We start from the raw sequence: 21,638 nt of genomic DNA, 5'->3' as shown, positions 1-21,638 counted from the left end.
AGATATTTATTTAATACATTTTCTAGAGTGATAAATGTTGTGTGCAGTTTGGTGGTAAAGAAAAAGTTTCTTATGCTGAGAAAAACTAAAGCCTGACAGCAGTTTCCCTGAACTGACTCCAGACTAGATTAAAAGTTCTCTGGCAGGGAGAGAGATCTTTTTCTTACTCTATCAGAAAGGCACCAGAGTTCCTAGGAACCAAGAACTGCTCAATATTAGAACCCATTAATGCCAAGAAAAAAGCACAGAAGAGGCCTGCCTGCCATCCCCACCCATGCGGGGAATGCCTAGAGAGGTTCCTCTCTACACTCACGTCTGTGTGACCTTTGAATCTACGCTCAGTGGAACCAACTGTCTTTGTGGGTACAACCATTTAGCACCGTTTATTACAGTAATGAAATGTGTGCTGCTATTCTATTGGTAATTCTGTCTAAATACAAATCAATTATTTTAGAATATCAGAGTGATTTCTCAGTATACAGGTAACCAGCAGGTTTACAGGGCAATGATAAAGTAAATTTTACCAGTGACATAAACTTTAAACAAAGGAATACAACTCTTATTTCCTACACAACAGAGACTTTCTATTGGATTGAGTCATGAAAAATGTTCCACATCAGTGGATCATTCCTACAATAGTAAAGGTAAAGGGTCAAGGTCAAAGTAGAAGACTAAATACTACCTGCTCAGTAGCACAGCCAGATGACAGCTGTGAAAGAAGTCTAACCTGGAATACCATAAAATAAAAAAAAATAGCCCTGAGGAAGTGTAACCATTCTCTTGAAATTGCTTTTGTTGGGGTAAAGACAATGCACTGGTCTGGGCTCTAATCCTAATTCTGCTAAAAACGGGTTTTAAACACATTTCAATGAGTTTATTTGCGTTTTATTTTCTCCTATGAAATGGGAGAATTATGTGAATCTCTAACATGGATTTCATATATCTAGAATTTTTATTCAACCTATAAGGACTGATCTCACAAAACAGAGTAACCATAAGAATGATTCTTTTCTTTACAAAATGATTCTCCATTTAATAAAATAATTTTTAACATCACTTCCTTCAAATAGCTTTTCCAGTTCATTTGCTGTATGACATGATTTTCAAAACTTTAACTTAAAAACAATTTCTGGGAAATCCATATACAAGACAAAGCAGAAAAATAAGGATATGTGTGAAGAAAAAAAGTTGCAGATATTCCATACTGGAAGTGCGAGGCCAGGTGCCCAACACACAGATTTTATTCTTCCCCTTTTCCTAATGTGAAAAGTGAGGTCTAGAGGTGAAATGCCATTCTACCAGGGCATTCTGTCGAAGTGGCAGAGGTGGCAGAACGGAGAGCAGAGTCTATCAGTTGGTTAGAGTTCTCCTAACCATGAGACCAGGCTGTGCTGGCATTCCGTACTCACAAGTCCAGTGAAGGCACTCATGGGAACCATCTGGCCTGAAGGGAATTTTCACCTACTCCTGCAGACACAACCAACACATCAGCCAGTCTCCATCGATTTTCCACGGTCAATTTCTTTTGAGTATTGTAAAGATTCATACTTATCACATCAAGGGAATTATAGATGATAATGTTGCCTTTGACCTCAATTCCTTCTGTCATCTGTATCTGAGTCATTAATTACTTTCAGGGAGGATGTTCTCCTGGGCTCCACAGTGACTTTAGCACCTGGCTGGTGTCCTCTAAGCACCATGATCTTCCCACCTCTCTCAAGCTGCAAGGAGCTCCCTCCTGTTATAATCCAGCTAGACAAAAAAAGCAGCACAGCTGCTCCTAGACTTTCCACGTCCCAAGATTCTAGATTCTCCTACAGCAAACATCTATTCCTTCGCCATGGCCTGGACTCAAGTTTGCCACTTAAATGTGGTTCTCCTCAAGGCAATGCACTCTAGGTCACTCTCAGCAGATGCCCTATGTCCTAAAACACTGAGACCCTCAATGACCCTCTCTCAAGGGCTTACAGTCTGTCCCCTCATTTTCATGTTCTCTTGCTCTGCTCCAAACTCACAAAAACATGTTTTCTGTCAGACGTAGTTATTCTGTGTCCTTTTATCATTATTTTCATAAGCTTCTGAAGGAGAAGGGCAAATATTTGGTCACTTTTGTGTCTCATGACACTTTGGCTGTTAAGTACATATTTCTGAAAGCATGCTATAATCCTGAAGTTGCTTCTATTTGGTTTGGGGTATATTACACATTCTGTGTACCAGGAGGGAGGAAGCACACTGATAGTCACAATGATGCTTTGCCTTATTAAAATTTAATGTGAAGTTTATTTTGTATTCATTTCCCAAATACACAAGAGCCAAAAGAGAAAGCAATAACCAAGGAAACGGTTTTATGGTAAGACGATGCTAGTTAGGTTTTAGTTTATCCTGGATAACCCACAATTAAATAATGAACCTAAGGGAATTAAACGCTGTGCCTCTTTGTGCTCCCCCACCTCCATCTCTCACATCCCACTCCTCTCTCTTAACCCTGCTCATAGGCACGATGTGTGAGTGTGTACACTGATCTATTATTTCAACAAATATTTTTTGAGTGCCTAATAGGTGTCAGGCACTGTTCTAGTTTACCTTAAACAACACAGTGTTTGACATTCTTTAATGATACAAAATTTTGCTTTGTAATATAAACATCATCTAAGTGAACATGAAAAAAATTTGTTTTGAGCAGCAGTTTTATGAGGATTAAGTAAAAATTTAAGAATTAAATGACCATTTGACAGGCCTCCATGTGAGCCAGTTGGCGTCGGTTATGTTATACAGTCTACTCCAGACATACTGCTTTTTAAATGGCTACCATCCACTCATCTTCAGATACATTAAAGGAAGAACTAAGTTGACTGGAGCAATTTCAAACCCAAAATGTCTTTTCCTCCTTGCTCCACAAGACAAATTAGATTTGCAAGCATCCAGACCTCAAATCTATTTGCTCTTTAATAATTTAAGTGCTGAAAGGTCAAGCAGCTCTTTTCTATTCCCCTTTATCAAAGTCCAAGTACTAATGAAAAATAGCTAAATCCTATCTGCTGCCCAATTGCTATAATTTGCTGTTTCCCTGATGGAAATTAACACATTATTAACACCCAGGTCAATAGTACCTTGACAGAATTTTATAGCTGATGTATTTTTCATCTGTACAAGTAACATCACTTTACTAATAAATTTCATAAAATTTTTCCATCTACAATCATAATCTCAAAGCTGGCTTTGAAAATCTCATTGTTGGAATGGTGTTTCTAGGAAGAGTTTTAAAAAGTAAATTTCTGAGGATAGAAAACTGATCAGAAATTTCCAGCTTAGTGAGCTGAATTTAAATTCTATTATCATTTTAATGGGTTGCCCATGCTGCCTTTGTTTATTAGAGTTGCACCCTCCTAGCCCTGTCCTACCATTACTCTGGAATTTAAAGTAACATCAAATCTTCCTACTGCATGAGCAATATTAAAAGCACAATCCACAGTGAAGATGAATCTGCCAAAACTGTGACATCACGATATCAGAACTTTCCTATGGAATGAAATTTAATTCAAAGTTTAATTTATGCTAGGCGTTTCTATAACAAAATTCTAAGGCCTTTACAAGGAGAATGAAAAATCTGCATTTATATGGAATAGCACATGAAGTATAACCTAGAAAAGAACATCTGAACATCCTTCATCTACTTTTTTAGACTTTAAAGTTCAAATGTGATAAAATGTTTTTAGTTTTTTCATAACTTTGAGTTCTTGGAGAGGAAGCCTCATATAGATGTGAAATTGACTTAAAATTTTTTGTCCTAATTTATTTTGAGATGAGTTGTAAATCCACTTTTGTTATCCATTTGTCATATTTCTTTTCAGCCTAAGATATTAGAGGGTGACCAGTTGTTTATAGAAGGTAGGGAGGTGAGGAAGAGAAGAGAGAGAGAGAAAAGTTATGACCTTTCATTGTTGCTTTTGCTAATCCTCTAAAACAGGACTTCTGATCATTTCAGGGACTTAGAATATTGTTCATTTTATTGTATCTAATAGTGACTTTTGGCTTGATATGCAATTTTTGGTAAAACTGTCCATTCTATATGTATAAAAAAATGGAGATTAGTATTGATATCTTCCTGAAGATTAAATATGGGGGAAGATGAAATAAAATGAAAATATTAATTACATGCAGGAGAGAGATCCAAGATGGCTGATCACTAGCAGCTCGGGCTCGTAATTCCCAGTGAAAGCCCAGAGAATGAGAGGACGCCACACTTTCAGACGAATATTTGTTGCTCACGGACTAGGAGATTCCCAGCAGAGGAGCCCCACAGGTCACCAGGGCGACTCTTGCGGCCGGCGTGGCGGTTTTGCTGGCGCCTTAGCGCGCCAGTTCTTGGTGCAGAGTCCGGAGATTCCCGGGCAGAAAAGCACCATCAATCTTAACACCGCTGTTTTGGCCAGCGCAGTGGATTGCTCAAATTTCGGTGCTGGGAATCAACAAGTTGGACGTCAGCTCAGAGACCTAGTTAGAAAGTCGGTAATTACAAAGACGACGGACGGATAAATATATAATGAAGGGAAGAAACCAGAATAAAAAAGCAGAGAATACTCAAAATCAGAATGCCTCTCCCTCTACAGGGGATAGCAATTCCTCATCAGTAACGGAACAAGGCTTAATAGGTTACACGTGCGTTCCAATAACAGAAGCAGGTTTCAAAACGTGGGTGATAAGAAACTTCTGTGAATTAAAAGAACTCGTTCTAACCCAATGCAAAGAAACTAAGAACCTTGAAAAAAGGTTTGACGAAATGTTAACGAGAATGGACAATTTAGAGAAGAATATAAGTGAATTGATGGAGCTGAAAAACACAACACGAGAACTTCATGAAGCATGCACAAGTTTAAACAGTCGAATTGATCAAGCAGAAGGAAGGATATCAGAAGTCGAGGACCAGCTCAGTGAAATGAAACGAGAAGACAAGAATGCAGAAAAAAGGATGAAAAGGAATGAGCAAAGTCTCCAGGAAATATGGGACTATGTGAAAAGACCTAATTTACATTTGATAGGTGTACCTGAATGTGACAAAGAGAATGAATCCAAGTTGGAAAATACTCTTCAGGATATCATTCAGGAAAACTTTCCCAACCTGGCAAGGCAGGGTAATATTCAACTCCAGGTAATACAGAGAACACCACAAAGATATTCTTCAAGAAGACCAACCCCAAGGCACATAATCGCCAGATTTATTAGGGTTGAAATGAAGGAGAAAATACTAAGGGCAGCCAGAGAGAAAGGTCAGGTTACCCATAAAGGGAAACCTATCAGACTTACAGCAGATCTCTCAGCAGAAACCCTACAAGCCAGAAAAGAGTGGGGACCAATATTTAACATCCTTAAAGAAAAGAACTTTCAACCCAGAATTTCCTATCCAGCCAAACTAAGCTTTATAATCGAAGGAAAAATTAAATCCTTTGCGAACAAACAAGTACTTAGAGAGTTCACCACCACCAGGCCTGCTTTACAAGAGCTTCTGAAAGAAGCACTATACATATAAAGGAACAACCAATATCAGCCTTTCCAAAAATATATCAAAAAGAAAAGAACATTAACACAATGAAAAATTTACACTAATTAATGGGCAAAACAGCCAGCTAGCATCAAATGCCAGTATTAAACCTATATATATATTCTAATTGGATAAAAAGCCAAAACCCATCGGTATGCTGCATCCAGACCCATCTCATATGCAACGATACACAAAGACTCAAAACAAAGAGAAGGAGGAAGATTTATCAACCAATCAGAGAGTAAAAATAAACAAATAAACAAAAAGCAGGAGATGCAATTCTCGCCTCTGATAAAATAATTTTTAAAGCAACAAAGAGCAAAGGAGGCAAAGAAGGACATTATATAATGGCAGAAGGATCAATGTAACAAGAAGAGCTAACGATTTTATAGATCAACGAGACAGAAAATTAACAAGGACATTCAGGACTTGAACTCAGACCTGGAACAAGTAAACTTAATAAACATTTACAGAACTCTCCACTTCAAATACACAAAACATACATTACCACCTCACACCTATTCCAAAAGTGACTACATAATTGGAAGTAAATCACTCCTCAGTAATCGCATAGCATTTCATAGGTTTAAATGAAATATTGGTTGGCTGCTTGTTTGTTATTTTCTTCCCCTATTCCTTCCTGTCTACATCAAGTATAATTATTGGTATAAAAGAGGTTTTCAATACCCATTACTAAACTGCATTCTAGCCTGGGCAAGAAAGCAATATTCCCATTCTCTCTCTCTCTTTCTCTTCCTTTATCTTCCTCTTCTTCATTTTTTTTCTTTCTTTCTTTCTTTAAAAAAAAAAAAAAAAAAAAAAGACTCCTTTTCCTCCCAAGACTTGCTAAAAAAAAAAAAAAAAAAAAAAAAGAAAGAAAACATAGAAATAAGCTTCATGACACTGGATTGGGCAATTATTTCTTAGGTATGACTCCAAAAGCACAGGAAACAATACTAAAAATAGGTAAATTGAGCATCAAAATAAAAATAAAGAAAAATTCTATACATCAAAGAACACAATCAACAGAGTAAGACTGCAACCTATAAATTGGTAGAAAATATTTGCAAATTATATATCTGATAAGGGGAAAATACAAGAATATATGTAGAATTTCTAAAAAGAACAAGAACAACAAAATGACTCAAACAATGCAATTAACAAAGAATTTGAATAGATACTTCTAAGAAGATATACAAATGGCCAATGGCACATGAAAAGATTCTCGATATCATGAATCATTAGAGAAATACAAACCCAAATTACAATGAGGCACCATTTCATGTCCATTAGGGTGGCTATCATAAACAATACACACAGAAAATAATAAATGTTGGTAAGGAGGTAGAGAAATTGGAGAGGCACTACTGAGAAAAAAAAAAATTACATGCAAAGCATAAAAAATAAATGTATAACTAAGGTTTACTGCAATGCAACCACAATGAATTTATTTTCCTCTTGTTCTTTGCTATGACATTGTCTTTTCCTAAATCTGTCAGCATTTACTGAAATGACACCCTAATACTCCAAACAATCTGGTAAAACTCAACTCAGTTTTTAAAAGCAAGTCACCAGGTTAAAATTAGTGGAAAAAAATCAGAATTCAGTGTTTGTCATTACAACTCGGATTCCTTAGAGTCCTGCTGGTAACGCTGAGAGTAGGTGACCTGACACACTCCTGTCCATTAAATTATCAATGATAAATGGTAGCTAGTTTTATACAGACAATTGGCAATGGGTAACACACCGCACAACATAAACAGACCTGTGGGGCTGAATATTCTGTGTTAGCAACTTTAATTTCCCTTTATCTTGCTCTGATGTAGATAAGACTGACAAGAAATTTCTGTGGAATATTTGTGAGGCACCGCAAGCATTTTTTTTGCTCTTTCAGCTGTAACTCATAACAAGGAGCTTGCCTGGCATCAGTAAGTTACTACTGCTCTGTGGGTATGTGTCTGTGCACACACACACACACTCCATTCAATATCCTGCTGCTCTGCTAGTTAGTGATAAAATCTGATATAATAAAATATTAATTACAGCTGAAAGGTTGGGTGAGAAATATGAACTCAATTACAGTCCCATATTATGAACAAAGGGCAGGGTGAAAAAGATTCTTTAGTTATGGAGGTTTGGGATAATAAAAAGAACAACTAGAACATTAGACTCAGGCTGAGAAGCTCTGTAAAAGGCCACCTATCATTAATCTTCACAACAGGCACCACACTTCGAGTAAATTAGTCCTAGATGGAACATCTTTAAGAGTGATTTCTCCTGCTTTTAACAAGTGAAGACATTTTCCTTTGCATTTCCTATTTCACATAAATTTAACACAATTTAATCATCTCAATTTCATAAACACATGACTACAAAATTATACTCCAAAATCAGTTACTATTACAAAAAGTATGTTCTCTTAAATAGCCCTGATGATTTAAATAAAAATACAAAGTGGCTGGGCACAGTGGCTCACGTCTGTAATCCCAGCACTTTGGGAGGCCGAGGTGGGTGGATCATGAGGTCAGGAGTTCCAGACCAGCCTAGCCAATATGGTGAAACCCCATCTCTACTAAAACAAAACAAAATTATAAACAATAAGAAAAATTAGCTTGGCATGGTGACGCATGCCTGTAGTCCCAGCTGCTCTTGAGGCTGAGGCAGTAGAATTGCTTGAACCCAGGAGGAGGACATTGCAGTGAGCTGAGATTGCGCCTCTGCACTCCATCCTGGGCGACAGAGCAAGACTCTGTCTCAAAAATAAAATAAAATAAATAAAAATAAAAATAGAAAGAGAATACTATCAAGGCCGCACCAAGTATCTTCATTCTTATATGTTTGGATTATATCCAATTCAAAATCTTTCAGTCCCAAAAAGTTCCAGTGCTTTGGGCCAGATAAGCTGGAATAGAAATCTGACTCTCAGAGGAAGGCAGGTGCGCCTAAGGGGCTGACTGTGAGACGGCACTAACGGGAATCACTGTCCACAGGTGACTGGCTCCAGCTTTGCATCTCAATCACTGACTGACCGCTAAGGTCCTTCAGGCTCTAATATTTTATGACTCTAAGCACAAGATCCGGCAAGTTGTGACATCAGCAAATGGGAAGAAAATTATTTCATTCATGTTTCCTCCATCCTTTCTTTCCAAAATATTCACCACATATCAAGCCTTGTTACAGGCACAGGGGAAGAATAAAAAGAGGAATTAGGCACAGACGGTCCGTCCTTGAAAAGCCTAGTCTAAGAGTGTTAGAAACAGGTCACATCAATGAAGAACTCCCGTGCCAAGGATCTGATAAGGGTTTGTACAAAGGACAAAGTAACAGGACCCAGGGATGTATCAATCTCTACATTAAAATCTCTTCTAGCATCTTCTATATTGAGGGCATCTGGCCTGAACCTAGTGTCCAAACGTTCTCACCCTAAAACTGCTTATGCGATGCTACCATCACCAACATCCTCCTGGAATTAAAGATAATGCAACAGCAACAAAAACAAAAAAGCCAACATGTTTATTACTAGATCTCCAACAGAGTCTCCATTCACTCCAATTGCTTGCAAACACCCTTCATCAGCAACACAGAAGATGGAAGGTAATAAGCTGGGCCCCACCTCAAATACTGCCCAGGTCTTGGCAGGTATGCCCCAGGAGTCCCCAGAGTGGTCCCAAGAGCTACCCAAGAATGGCGGGGTCTCCCTCACTCATGAAAAGCAGGCTTCCTAGTCTTGGCTCCTCTACTAGGCACCCACACAGCCTGAGGTGAGGATGAAGAAGGGGGTACCTGAGGGTGGGCCGGGAAAGAAGCTTGGAGGCAGGCATGGTCTTGGTCTTTTTTCTCCTCTCTCTTTCCAAAATTAGGCAAACTTGTAATTATTCTCTGTCAAGTCTATAATCACTCCTCAGCCTACAAAGGCCATAATTTCCTGTTTTTAGTATTTCCTTGGATATCGATTTTAATCCCTAAAGTTATATCAAAATATTACATAAGTATTCTGTTGGTTTTTCTGTGTGTGGGGGGGTAGTGGCAGTGGTTTGAGAGCCATCCTGGCCTTCCCTATCTACAGCAGCCTCCCTGCACACCCTTCCACAGGTGGCCTGGTATTACTGCCCTCAGAATGGGGGCCTGGGAATGAGACTGGAGGTCTGATCCAATGCACAGAATCCTTCAGAAGAGATTATGCTGAAGAAAAGCAAATGTGAAAATTAGGGGAGGGAAGGATAGGCAGCATATTTTCATGCACAAAAGCAAGTCTGAAATGGAGTTTGAGGGAAAGTTAAATTAAGTTTCATTGTAAAAAGCTCAAATACATCTACTCTATTATTATTATCTTCCCCTGCCATTTTTAAAGCTTCTTTTCAAAGGTTATTAAGGAACAAACTTAGTTTCCAAAGTGAATTTTCAAAGAGATGACTGACATTGTCATCCTAGAAGCAACATTAATAAAAATGATCTTTGTTTTCTGGCAGTAAAGGAATCCAGGGTACTATTTTTTAATACAATAAAACTCACTTAAAAGCAGGCAGGGTGGTAACAGCGGTGGTGGTGGCAGTAAGGGACGTGGCACCCTCTGCTAACACTCAGTGTAGCGATTCAGCAATAGTAAGTAATAATAAAACCAAGCTCTATAAAAAGCAGGAATATAGACGCTGAAGTTTTACTACTGAATGACATTTTGATCCTATGTGTACCTCAATAAAAAAAGAAAAATTATTAGAAGTCACTTCCTTTCCCTAAACAATTTTAGTCACAGATAGGGCCTTTTCAAAAGGTTTGAAAACTGTGACAAAAGTGCATTTAGCCCCGAGGTTTAAGATGCTCCTGCAGTCTGCATTTCTCCAATAATAAAAGGGAACAATTAAAAAGCCACTTATAAGCATCTCAAAAGTACTAATGCTTAATTTATTGATTCTCTGGAGACTAATAAAAATTGTGAAAGGAAAAAGAACACACATATCAGCAGAAAAACACTGATTAATTTGATTAAAATAATCCAATACTCTAAAAGAATTTCATTTAAGTTCTTCAAGTTCTCAAAATTACATGGCTAAACATTTAGCAAGGGCTGGGTGTAGTGTCTCATGCCTGTAGTTTTAGCACTTTAGCAAGCTGAGATAAGAGGATTGCTTGGGCCCAGGAGTTTGAGACCAACTTGTGCAACACAGTGAGATCCTGCTCTATAGAAAATAAGAAAAACTAGCTGGGTGTGGTGGCACACACCTGTAAGTCCCAGCTACTCAGGAGACTGAGGTGGGAGGATCACTTGAGCCAAGGAATTTGAGGCTGCAGTGAGCTATGATCACACTACTGCACTCCAGCCTGGACAATGGAGTGAGATTCCACCTCTAAAACATAACAAAACAAACCAAAAACCCAAAAATGTTTCAGTTTAAAAATAATAACAAGGAAATAATGAAGAAAACAACAGTATTGCATCTAAGAATTAAGCAAGCAGTAGGGATAAACCTCAGAGATTCCAATGATTACAACATAGAAACAAAGGTGTAATGTATTTTCTTAATAAAGGTGTATCTAGCTTAATAAGGCACTTCACATTGTTGTGCTTCAGAGATACTGAAGTTTTTACAAATTGAAGGTTTCTGGCAACCCTCCCTTGAGCAAGTCTGTCAGTGCCGTTTTTTTTCCGACAGCATGCACTTACTTCATGTCTCTGCACCACATTTTGGTAACTCTTGCAATATTTCAAACTTTTTCATTATGATTACATCTGTTATGGTGATCTGTGATCAGTGATCTATGATGTTACTCTTGCAATTGTTCTGGGGTGCTACGAACTGTGTCCATATAAGACAGTCATCTCTCTCCCTGGCACTGGGCCTCCCTATTCCCTAAGACATACCATATTGAAATTTGAACAAATAACCATACAATGGCCTCTAAATTTTCAAGAGAAAGAAAGAGTTGCAAGTCTCTCACTTTAAATTAAAATATAGAAATTATTAAGCATAGTGAGGAAGGCATGTTAAAAGCCAAAACAGTTCAAAAGTTAGGCCTCTTGCACCAAACAGTTAGCCAAGTTGTAAATGTAAAGGAAGAGTCCTTGAAGGAAATTAGAAATACCATTCCAGTGAACACATGAATGATAGGAAAGTGAAATGGCCTGACTGCCGATAAGGAGAAAGTCTGAGAGGTCTGCATACAATATCAAAGCAGCTTGAGTGGTCTGGATAGATCAAACCAGCCATGATACTCTCTTACACCAAGCCTAGTGCAGAGCAAGACTCTAATTTTCTTCAATTCCATGAAGGCCCAGGGAAGTGTGGAAGCTGCAGAAGAAAAGTCTGACGCTAGCAGAGGTTGGTTCATGAGGTTGAAGAAAAGTGGCCTTCTTCATAACATAAAAGTGCAAAGTGAAGCAGCAAGTGCTGATGTAGAAGCTGCAGCTCGTTGTCCAGATCTAGCTAAAGTCACTGATGAGGGTGACTACACTAAACCACAGATTTTCACTGTAGATGAAACGGCCTTCTATTAGAAGCAGACAGCATCTAGGACTTTCATAGCTGAAGAGGAGAAGTCAATGTCTGGCTTCAGTGGACAGGCTGACTCTCGTGTTAGGGGCTCTCATGTTAGGAGCTCATGCTGCTAGCAAGTTTAAGTCAAAGCCGATGCTCATTTACCATTCTAATGCCCTTCAAAATCATGCTAAATCTAGTCTGCTTGTGCTCTAGAAATGAAAAAACAAAGCTTGGATGACACCACATCTGTTTACAGCAGGTTTACTGGCTATTTTAAGCCCACTGTTGAGACATACTTCTCAGAAAAAAAAAAAGATTCCTTTCTAAATATCACTGCTCATTTGACAATGCACTTGATCACTCATGAGCTCTGATAGAGACATACATGGGATGAATGCTGTTTTCATATCTGCTAACACAACATCCATTTTGCAGCCTATGGGTCAAGGAGTCATTTCAACTTCCATGTCTCATGGAATAGATTTTGTGATGCTATAGCTGCCATATATAATTATTCCTTTAACAGGTGTGGTCAAAGTCAAATGAAAGGAGTCACTATTCCAGATGCCATTAAGAACATTTGTGATTCATGGGAGGAGGTCAAAATATTAATATTAACATAAGTTTGGAAGAAGTTGATTCTAACCCTCAAGGGTGACTTTGAGGGGTTCAACACTTCAGTGGAGGAAGTCACTGCAGATGTGGTGGAAAGAACAACTAGAATTAGAAGTGGAGCCTGAGGACATGACTGAAATGCTGCAATCTCATGATCACACTTTAATGGATGAGAAGTTGCTTCCTATGAGTAAGCAAAGAAATGGTTTCTTGAGATGAAATCTACTTGTGATGAAGATGCTGTCACCACTGCTGAAATGACAACAAATGATTTAAAATATTATAGCAACACAGTTGATAACGCACCAGTGAGGTTTGAGAGGACTGACTCCAATTTTGAAAGAAGTTCTACTATGGATAAAATGCTTTCCAATGCATCCCATGCTACAGAGAAATCTTTGGTGAAAGGCAAAGTCATCTGATGTGGCAAATTTCATTGTCTTATTTTAGGAAATTGCCACAGTCACCCAAACCTTCAGCAACTACCACCCTAATTAGTCAGCAGTCATTCACCTCGAGGAAAGACCCTCCATCAGCAAAAAGATTATGCCTCATTGAAGGCTCAGCTGATCATCAGTACTTTTAGCAATAATGTATTTCGTAATTAAGGTAGACACATTTCTTAAGACATAATGCTATTGCTCACTTAACAGACTACAATATAGTATAAACATAACTTTTATATGCACTAGGAAACCAAAAATGTGTGTGACTTGCTTTATTATGATATTCACTTTATTGTAGTGATCTGGAACTGAGCATGCAATAACTCCAAGGCATGCCTGTACCAGAAAAGATAATAAAGAAAGGATATTACTTTGCAGAACAGTCCATGTCTGCAAAGGGAGGTAACCATGTTGGTTTTGAAGAACCAGCAGGAAAGACATCTTCTTATCAACAAAAGTGGGGGACAAGAGAACAAGCATAGCTCCCAGGAGGAGGCAAGGTCCTGACAGCTCATGTGCCCTGTGGCTCTGAGCACAAGATTAAGTATTACATGGGAAGCTCATGGCTTTGAGATTACAGTAAACAAGTCTGTTAACCTCCCTGAACCCCAGTTCTTTCAACTGTAAGGTGGGAATGCTGGCATCTAGCGAGGAAGCCTGCTCTGCGCCGTGATAAATTATTTCATTTGGAACCAAACATGGGCTTGGCACATCACAGCTCCTCAATCCAAGTAATAATGATTATTCATTTTCTATTGCTGTAATTATTATTCCTCTATCACAAGCTGCTCAGAAGAATATAACTGAGGCTTAGGAATACAATACTAGGACCCAGAAAATCTCCCAAGACATGGGCAGAATAAAAGAGGCTACCACGTCATCTATAAGTTGTTTCTGTCTCTACAGAAATCAACAATAAGAAAAGGTTTCCTGTACTGAACAGATAACATCTGTGTTTGATGCTGTCTTGACTGCTTTGATTACAGGTCACTAATTCTCCCTAATAATAATGAGGTAAAGACATTAAATCTTGGCAAATAAGAATTTAAACCCAGAAGCATCAAACTCCACGCTATGGTGGCATTGTTTACGGTTCTTAACAACACTGCACTTGTACTCCCTGGAATAAGCTGTTATCTATAAATAGTCCTACCAATAATGCCTTCTCTTATTGCTGGGATATTCTGATGGAAGAAGAGATCTAAAACATTGATGATTTTACCAAATGAATGCACAATATTAATACCAAACACACATTTCTTACAACTTCCCTAAAAGTATTGTCAAATATGAGTTACTGTTAAAACATAGTTCCTATGTAGGTGAGAACCACAGCATATCGGTATAAAAGTTAAAATGATTAGAAATTTTAACTATACTACTAAAAGCAGAGTATAATGGGGATAAAGATTGAATAGCAATCTAGTCAACATTTTTTAAGCAAATCAGGATGTTATAACTTTATTATCTTTGAGTAATTCGGTTTGCAAATAATTTTCACTGATCATAATCCTGATCAGGCTGTGAGACAGGCAAGCAGCAAGAAACAGAGAATTTACAGGGTAATATAGTTTGGATGTTTGTCCCTACCCAAATCTCATATTGAATGTAATTCCCAATTGGGAATTGGAGGTGGGGCCTGGTGAGAGGTGTTTGGATCATGGGGTAGGACCCCTCCCTGTTGGCGATGGGATAACCTCCCTGTTGAGGTGGGATAACTTCCCTGCTGGAGATAGGATACCCTCCATGTTGGAGATGGGATCCCTCCCTGTTGGAGATGGGATACATACCCTGCTGGAGGTGGGGCCTGGTGAGAGATGTTTGGATCATGGGGTCGATCCCTCTCAGTTGGAGATGGGATTCCTGTTGGAGATGGGATACCCTCCCTGTTGGAGGTGGGGCCTGGTGAGAGGTGTTTGGATCATGGGGTTGATCCCTCCCTGTTGAAGATGGGATCCCTCCCTTTTGGAGGTGGGGCCTGGAGAAAAGTGTTTAGATCATGGGGAAGATCCTTCATGAGTGGCTTAGGCCATCTCCTTGGGGATAAGTGATATCTTACTCTGAGTTCACGTGAGATCTGGTCTTTTAAAAATGTGTGGCATCTGGCTGGGTGTGGTGGCTCACACCTGTAATTGCAGGACTTTGGGATGCCAAGGTGGGCAGATGACTTGAGGTCAGGAGTTCGTGACCACCTTGGCCAACATGGTGAAACCCCATCTCTACTAAAAATACAAAATTAGCCAGGTATAGTGGTAGGTGCGTGTAATCTCATCTACTTGGTAGGCTGAGGCAGGAGAATAGCTTGAAGCAACGAGGTATAGGTTATAGTGAGCAGAGATTGTGCCACTGCACTCCAGCCTGGGTGACAGAGACTCCAACTCAAAAAAAAAAAGTGTGTGGCATCTCCCTCCTCACTCTCTCTCTTGCTCCTGCTTTCCCCATGTGACATGCCTCCTGCCTCTTTACCTTCTGCCATGATTCTAAGTGGAAGATTGGAGGCTTCTGAGGCCTCCCCAGAAGCCAAACAGATGCCAGCACCATGCTTCCTATAAAGCCTGCAGAAATGCTGAGCCAATTAAACCTCTTTTCTTAATAAATTACCCAGTCTTGGGTATCTTTATAGCAATGCAAGAATAGCTTAATACACAGGGTGACTAGGTCACACAATTAATAAATGACATAGCCTAGATTCAAACCCGTCTTCTGTATCTGTGCCAAGTGTTCTCTTAATTTGTGATACTACCTTTCTAAACCATTAGGTTGTATGAATTGTTTACATCAGAGAGATTATATGTCAGTTCTTCTACTAAATGAAACTTCAGTTATTTGGAGAGAACTGGGAGGTGGAACCACTGAGCACAGGCTGCTCCAATCAAAAGCTTTTGTGTTTGCAAGAGACAGTTTTGATGTATCCATCCACGGTAATCTGTTAACTTTACGCCACGTGGGCCCATTTACTTCCCCAATGTCCCAGCCCCAGTGGTTGATCTAATATGCAAACCCAGTCATATTTCTGCCTCAGTAAAAATTCTTCTACAGTTTGTATAAAAATGAGAAACAAATAATCAAAACAAAACAAATAAACAAGTAATTGTGGAAGGCTGTGCCTGGCACAGAACCATGATTGGAAATACAGAGGTAAAATTACAGAGGAGAGGCCTGGCCTTGAAGGAGCTGGTAGGTGGCCAGGACAAGCAGTCACCAGCCAGTGCAGTAAATCTAGGGCTGAGCTCTCTAGGAGAGCTGCAGGACACAGATCAGATGGGCAGGGGCCAGAGTGGGCTCTCTGAGGTGACATCTGGGGTATAGCCAGGAGGTGAGTGGAAATAGTGAGAGAAAAAGAGAAAGAGAAAGAGGCGAGAGAGAGAGAGAGAGAAAGAGTACATGTGAGTGTGTGTGTGTGTGTGCGCGCGTGTGTGTGTGTGTGCAGGTAGGACAGAGGAGGGAAGGTAAAAGAGAGAAGATTCCATGAAAGAAACATCAATTGCAAAATAAACAAACCCACAAAATGGCATGGAACCGCCCACTATATTCTCAGGCATATATTTATAGGTGGAAGAGAGGCTGCCCCGGGAAGTGAGTAGAAGCCAGAGGCTTCTCCATTAGACAAAGTCTGGATTCATGCTGAGGGCAATAGGGAGACACTAATGGGTTATTAAACCAGGGAGGGAAGACCCTGCAGCCACAGTATGGAATGGAATTGGAGATCAGAGAAAGACCAGTATGAACTAAGACAGTGATTGTGGGGATGGAACGTAGAGAGAAAAGGAGAGAGGAGGTTGTCGTTACTGACCCCGAGAGGTAAGAAGACAAGTTTTTGTAAGAGTCAGTAGAAGACTACAAGTTGGAGTGACCTTCCTGATGGGATCTGAATTTATAGCAATGGCTTATTTGAAATAATCTTTCTCAATTACTCTTTTTACTAAAAAAAAAAAAAAAAATTAAAAATTGCTTCAAAGGTAAAGGCAGGGTGTTCTTTCATAGTTCTGTATTCTACGAAAGGGTCATGGTATTTAACTTTTATTTAGGGATGAAAATATAATTTAAAACTCCACTTGTTCCTGATAAGTCCCACTAGTTAAACAAAGGTCTCAGATCTTCTTATCTATAAATGTTTCAGGTGGTATTACTCCTGCTGGCAAGAAAAAGATGAGGTTCATTCAATAAACATTTATTGCACTCTTAATGAGGTTAGAGGTATTGAATGATATTTAAAACTAAATTATTAGAACCATTTTGTGATCAAATGATTTTTGCATTTCTGATTACATTTATATATGTTTTTTGTAATGTTTAGCCTAGGAAAATGCTCACTCTCAACATTAACTATGGTCATGAGTCACTTAATGACAGGGATATATTCTTAGAAGTGCCTCATTAGGCCATTCCATCTTTGTGTAAACATTCTAGGGTGCACTTACAATAACCTAGATGGTACAGCCTACTACACCCCGAGGCTGTATGGTAGAGTCTATTGCTCCTAGGCTACAGAGCTATATGGTATGTGACTATACTGAATACTGTAGGCAACTGTAAAACAATGGGAAGTATCTGTAAACCTAGCTAAATGTAGAAAAGGTGCAATGAAAATACAGTATTATAATCTTACAGGACCACTGCTGTATATGCAGTCTGTTGAATGAAATGTCCTTATGCTGTGCACAACCGTATGGCACAACTATATGTAAATCTAATTAATGCTCCTGAGTGATGGCCAAACCTTGTGTGTGTGTTTTTTAAATTCTATTGACAGGATAACCACTGTTTATGTCTCTTTAACTTCTCCTATCTTAGGCTTTTCTACCTATTGCTCTCCTACTTGGTAAACCTACCTACCTACCTCCTCCTCAGGTTTCAGTTTAAGTAACATATTCTCAGTAAGACAGTCTTGATTCTCCTGTTGAGATTTCATCCTTCTGTCATATACTCTTAGAGTACCCTGGACTTTTCTAAACAGCACTGATCACAACCCTAGCACAATGAATGCCTTGAAGATAGTAAGTGTTCAGTAGATATCTGGTGAATGAACAAAAAATGAGTGAATAGTAGCCAAGTGTCAATCCTAACATTTCCTACAACACTTTTCAATGTCATGAAGGACCAGGATTTTAACGAGGTACTAATAACTGGAAAGAACTCTTACTACTTATTGAGCAGAAAATACATTGACACAGGACAGGAAAACACTTAGCAGGTTAAAGTAGAGATAGGAAGGAACTGGGCCATATATACATGTCAAAAGAGACATGATTACCTGGGGGGAAAAAACACCAAAACCACTCCCTAATCTTTCTACTATCTAACAGATTGAAGAATTGAATATTAATTTAATTAAGTTGCAACCAAATACAGGTAAGCATCACAAGCATAACACAGTATACTTAACACAGAAGTTATGGAGGAAATAGAAGGCATATTCGCACTTTTGTGTACTCTGGTGTTCTTATAATAAATAGCTAAATTGTGTATATTTATAAGTGTTGGTAGATAAAATGCTCTGCTGAAGAGAACGATGTAAAACAGAATTTCTTCTGTATCTGTGCCCCCATTCCTCTGCCCTCCACCAAAATAGGATGAAGCAGCAGTGTAATGTGAGGAATGTGGTCAGGGCCTCTGAGTTGGCCCTGAGTTCTAACAGTCTAGAGCTCTGAGAAGCATACTGCATTAGTGGTCACACATGATTTTATCAGTCTCTTAGAACTTGCAACCTTTCCTCACAAAGATATGTGAAAGGGAGGCATCTATAGTCAAATCAGTTCATCTTTGTCAATATTTCCAAGATTCTCTCCCAGAAAGGCTATCAGCTTTAGCTTGGAACACCTCTAGAAGTTCATCCCTTAAACTCCCTAAATCAATAACTGTGATTAAGAAGACCCAGGGGTTCCCAAGAGCAAACGGCAGAGCGGCTTTACAACTTGTAAAGTAATATATTGTTCAGTGCAGCCATTTGCAATCTTTTAGTGCTCTGAATTTATAAATGAAATTATTTCTAATTTATTCCACTATTAACATTTAAAGATGGTCTATCTAGATGAGGGAAAAGAAACACCATGTAACGTTCTCTGCAGTCAACGGAAAATGAGGTAGACTTTAATGTCTCCCTCCTTCCTGCCGAATGGCTTCTGTGCAGCTGGTCAGTAAGAGGGGAACGCACAACACAGCCCATCCTTCACCTCCAGGAATGTGCAAGGTGTGGCCTCCACTGTGAAAGGACACTTGAGAACTTTCATGGAGTCTGTAGTTCCAACTCAAATATTTGCCTTTTCAGATACAGGCATGGGTTCGGTTCTTTTGGGAATAGCAAAGCAGTATGATGAACAACTTAGGTCTTCCCTGGCCCTAGCCAAGTATGAGCTGCAATCACCCACTAAGTACACGCTGGCATGCCTTCTGAAGCTGAGAGAAGCATTTCACACTCTAACTTTCAGTAACCAGAGATGCCACCTACATCCATTGAGTAGACATCGCGGTCACACCCCAACAAATACAGTCACCATCACAAAATTGGTGAACACAGCTCACAGCAAAGGGATTAGGGTGGTGCAATATAAGGAAGATAGGAGAAGCAATGATAGAAAGATCCAGAAGGTTCTTCTAAACAAGAGAGACTAAGAGCAATTTTTTTTTTATTCCTTATGAAAATTGGGATTTAAAAATATTTATATAATTAGTGACTTCCAATGAGTTATTGGAAAGTCATTGCTAGGCTAGGTTTTCAATTTCAAGTGTTCTAGTATTCACTTTGACAATACCCCAAAAAGTATTTTTATCATTAATATATTCTCTTTTATTCCTTCTAAAAAGGACTAAGTGTGTTTGATTTCTCTAAATCCTATTTCTAATGAAAATCAGCATTTGGCATTTATGAAACTCCCTTCCTCCATGCCCTCAGGGTTAGCTCTATCTTAACTGGGCCCAGTACATTCTCCAGCCTTTATGCCTCTCCATTTGTTTGTTCTGAGGCCCCATGCCCTCTAACCCATCCTCCATTGCCGCTGTGGTTCTCCCTTACATTTTTTCCCTGACCTGAATTCCCTGAATGGCTACTCACTGGTATGGACTGCAAGGTCATCCAATTCATCCCCTATTTCCCCTGCTTCTTCTCCCATCCCACCCCTTTCTGATTGTAACACACTTCTCATTCTCAGATCAGGCCAAACTACTCAGTCCTCCCTGTCCTCATGGAACCAACCTGTCTCTCTCATTTTTTATTCCTTGTGCCATATCTAACCTCCCTGGCAACATACTCAATATCACATATACCCTCTAACAACAGGCATCTGTCTCTTCACTGAAGTCTTAGCTGGCTCTTTCCTGTACTGACCACTCCTTGGTCCAGCCACTGGTTCCCATCCTCATCCCTACTCACGACAGGACCCTAGATTCAATGTTGCTCTCTTTCTCATTTACATTGCCAACCCCTGGAGAAGAGAGCCCATAGCAGCCTCCTCCATATCCCCAATGCCTTGGCCTTGCAATATCATGAGTATTTAACAAATGCAATCCTAGCACAGCTGTAAGATATAAGGGGGATATATCCTTGCTGTGGAAAGATAGGCAAGCCCAGCCTCAGAAAGGCTAAGAAGAAATTTTTAACAGTGGCATAACTACAAGTGAAGAGAGCTTGGATTTGAAACTATGTTTATCTAATACCAAAGTGTGTCCTTTCTCTATGTCATGCACTCATTTTAAAAATTAGGCCCACAATTTATGTGATGTATAAAAAGAGCAATTATTTAAATGTTAGAAGTTTCCTCGTTAACATATGCCCAAGGAAGAATGGATAATTCTGTCTAAAAGGCTATGTGCAACACTTCATATGATCATGTATTTTAGGGGTAATGATCTTGATTATTAATTACTGATGGATTCAGTAGTTTCTAATTAATTTAGAGCAAGCATTATTTAGATCTGGAAACCATATATTGATTTATTTTTACTGTTTTAAATTTTTAAAATTTAATTATAATTGAGATAGGGTCTCGATCTGTTGCCAAGGCTGGTCTTGAACTCCTAGGCTCAAGCAATCCTCCCACCTTGGCCTCCTTAAGTGCTGGGATTATAGGCATCAGCCACCATATCCAGCCCATATATTGATTTATAATAGGCTAAGTTAAAATAAAACCATTTTCAAATTTATATTACAAAACATTTACATCTTTGGCTTTTTGAGACAGGGTCTGGCTCAGTCGTCCAAGCTGCAGTGCAACAGCATAATCACAGCTCACTGCTGCCTTGACCTCCTGAGCTCAAGCAATCCTCACACCTTGGCCTCCCAAAATGGTAGGATTGCAGTCATGGGCCACTGTGCCTGTTCAGAATATTTATATCTTAAGGAAAACTTTGCATTGCAAGGTTTTATGCTATATGTTTTTTGTTTCTCAAAATAATACTGTAATTCCAGTAGGAAAATACTATAAAGGGATAAACTTTTAAAAATTAGTAATAGAAAACATTTTCAAATCAGTATTTAACTGACTCCTCTAAACCAGGATCAAACTCTTGAACAAACCTATTCTGATTAAAAGAACAAGTTCTGGAATCTGGGGAGTAAATTCTAAC

General features: G+C 39.1%; 1 protein-coding gene across 8 annotated transcripts in view; it reads right to left on the bottom strand.

Annotated features, from left to right (window-relative positions):
- The window catches only part of PTPRM (protein tyrosine phosphatase receptor type M), an 849,557-nt gene that overhangs the window by 290,157 nt on the left and 537,762 nt on the right, over positions 1–21,638 (bottom strand). The window lies entirely within an intron of this gene.

This window comes from Aotus nancymaae, unplaced genomic scaffold (assembly GCF_030222135.1).
Source record: "Aotus nancymaae isolate 86718 unplaced genomic scaffold, 86718_ANA_hifiasm-v0.15.2.pri h1tg000020l, whole genome shotgun sequence".
NCBI classification, from domain to species: Eukaryota; Metazoa; Chordata; class Mammalia; order Primates; family Aotidae; genus Aotus; species Aotus nancymaae.
This window is presented reverse-complemented; position numbering and strand designations above follow the sequence as displayed.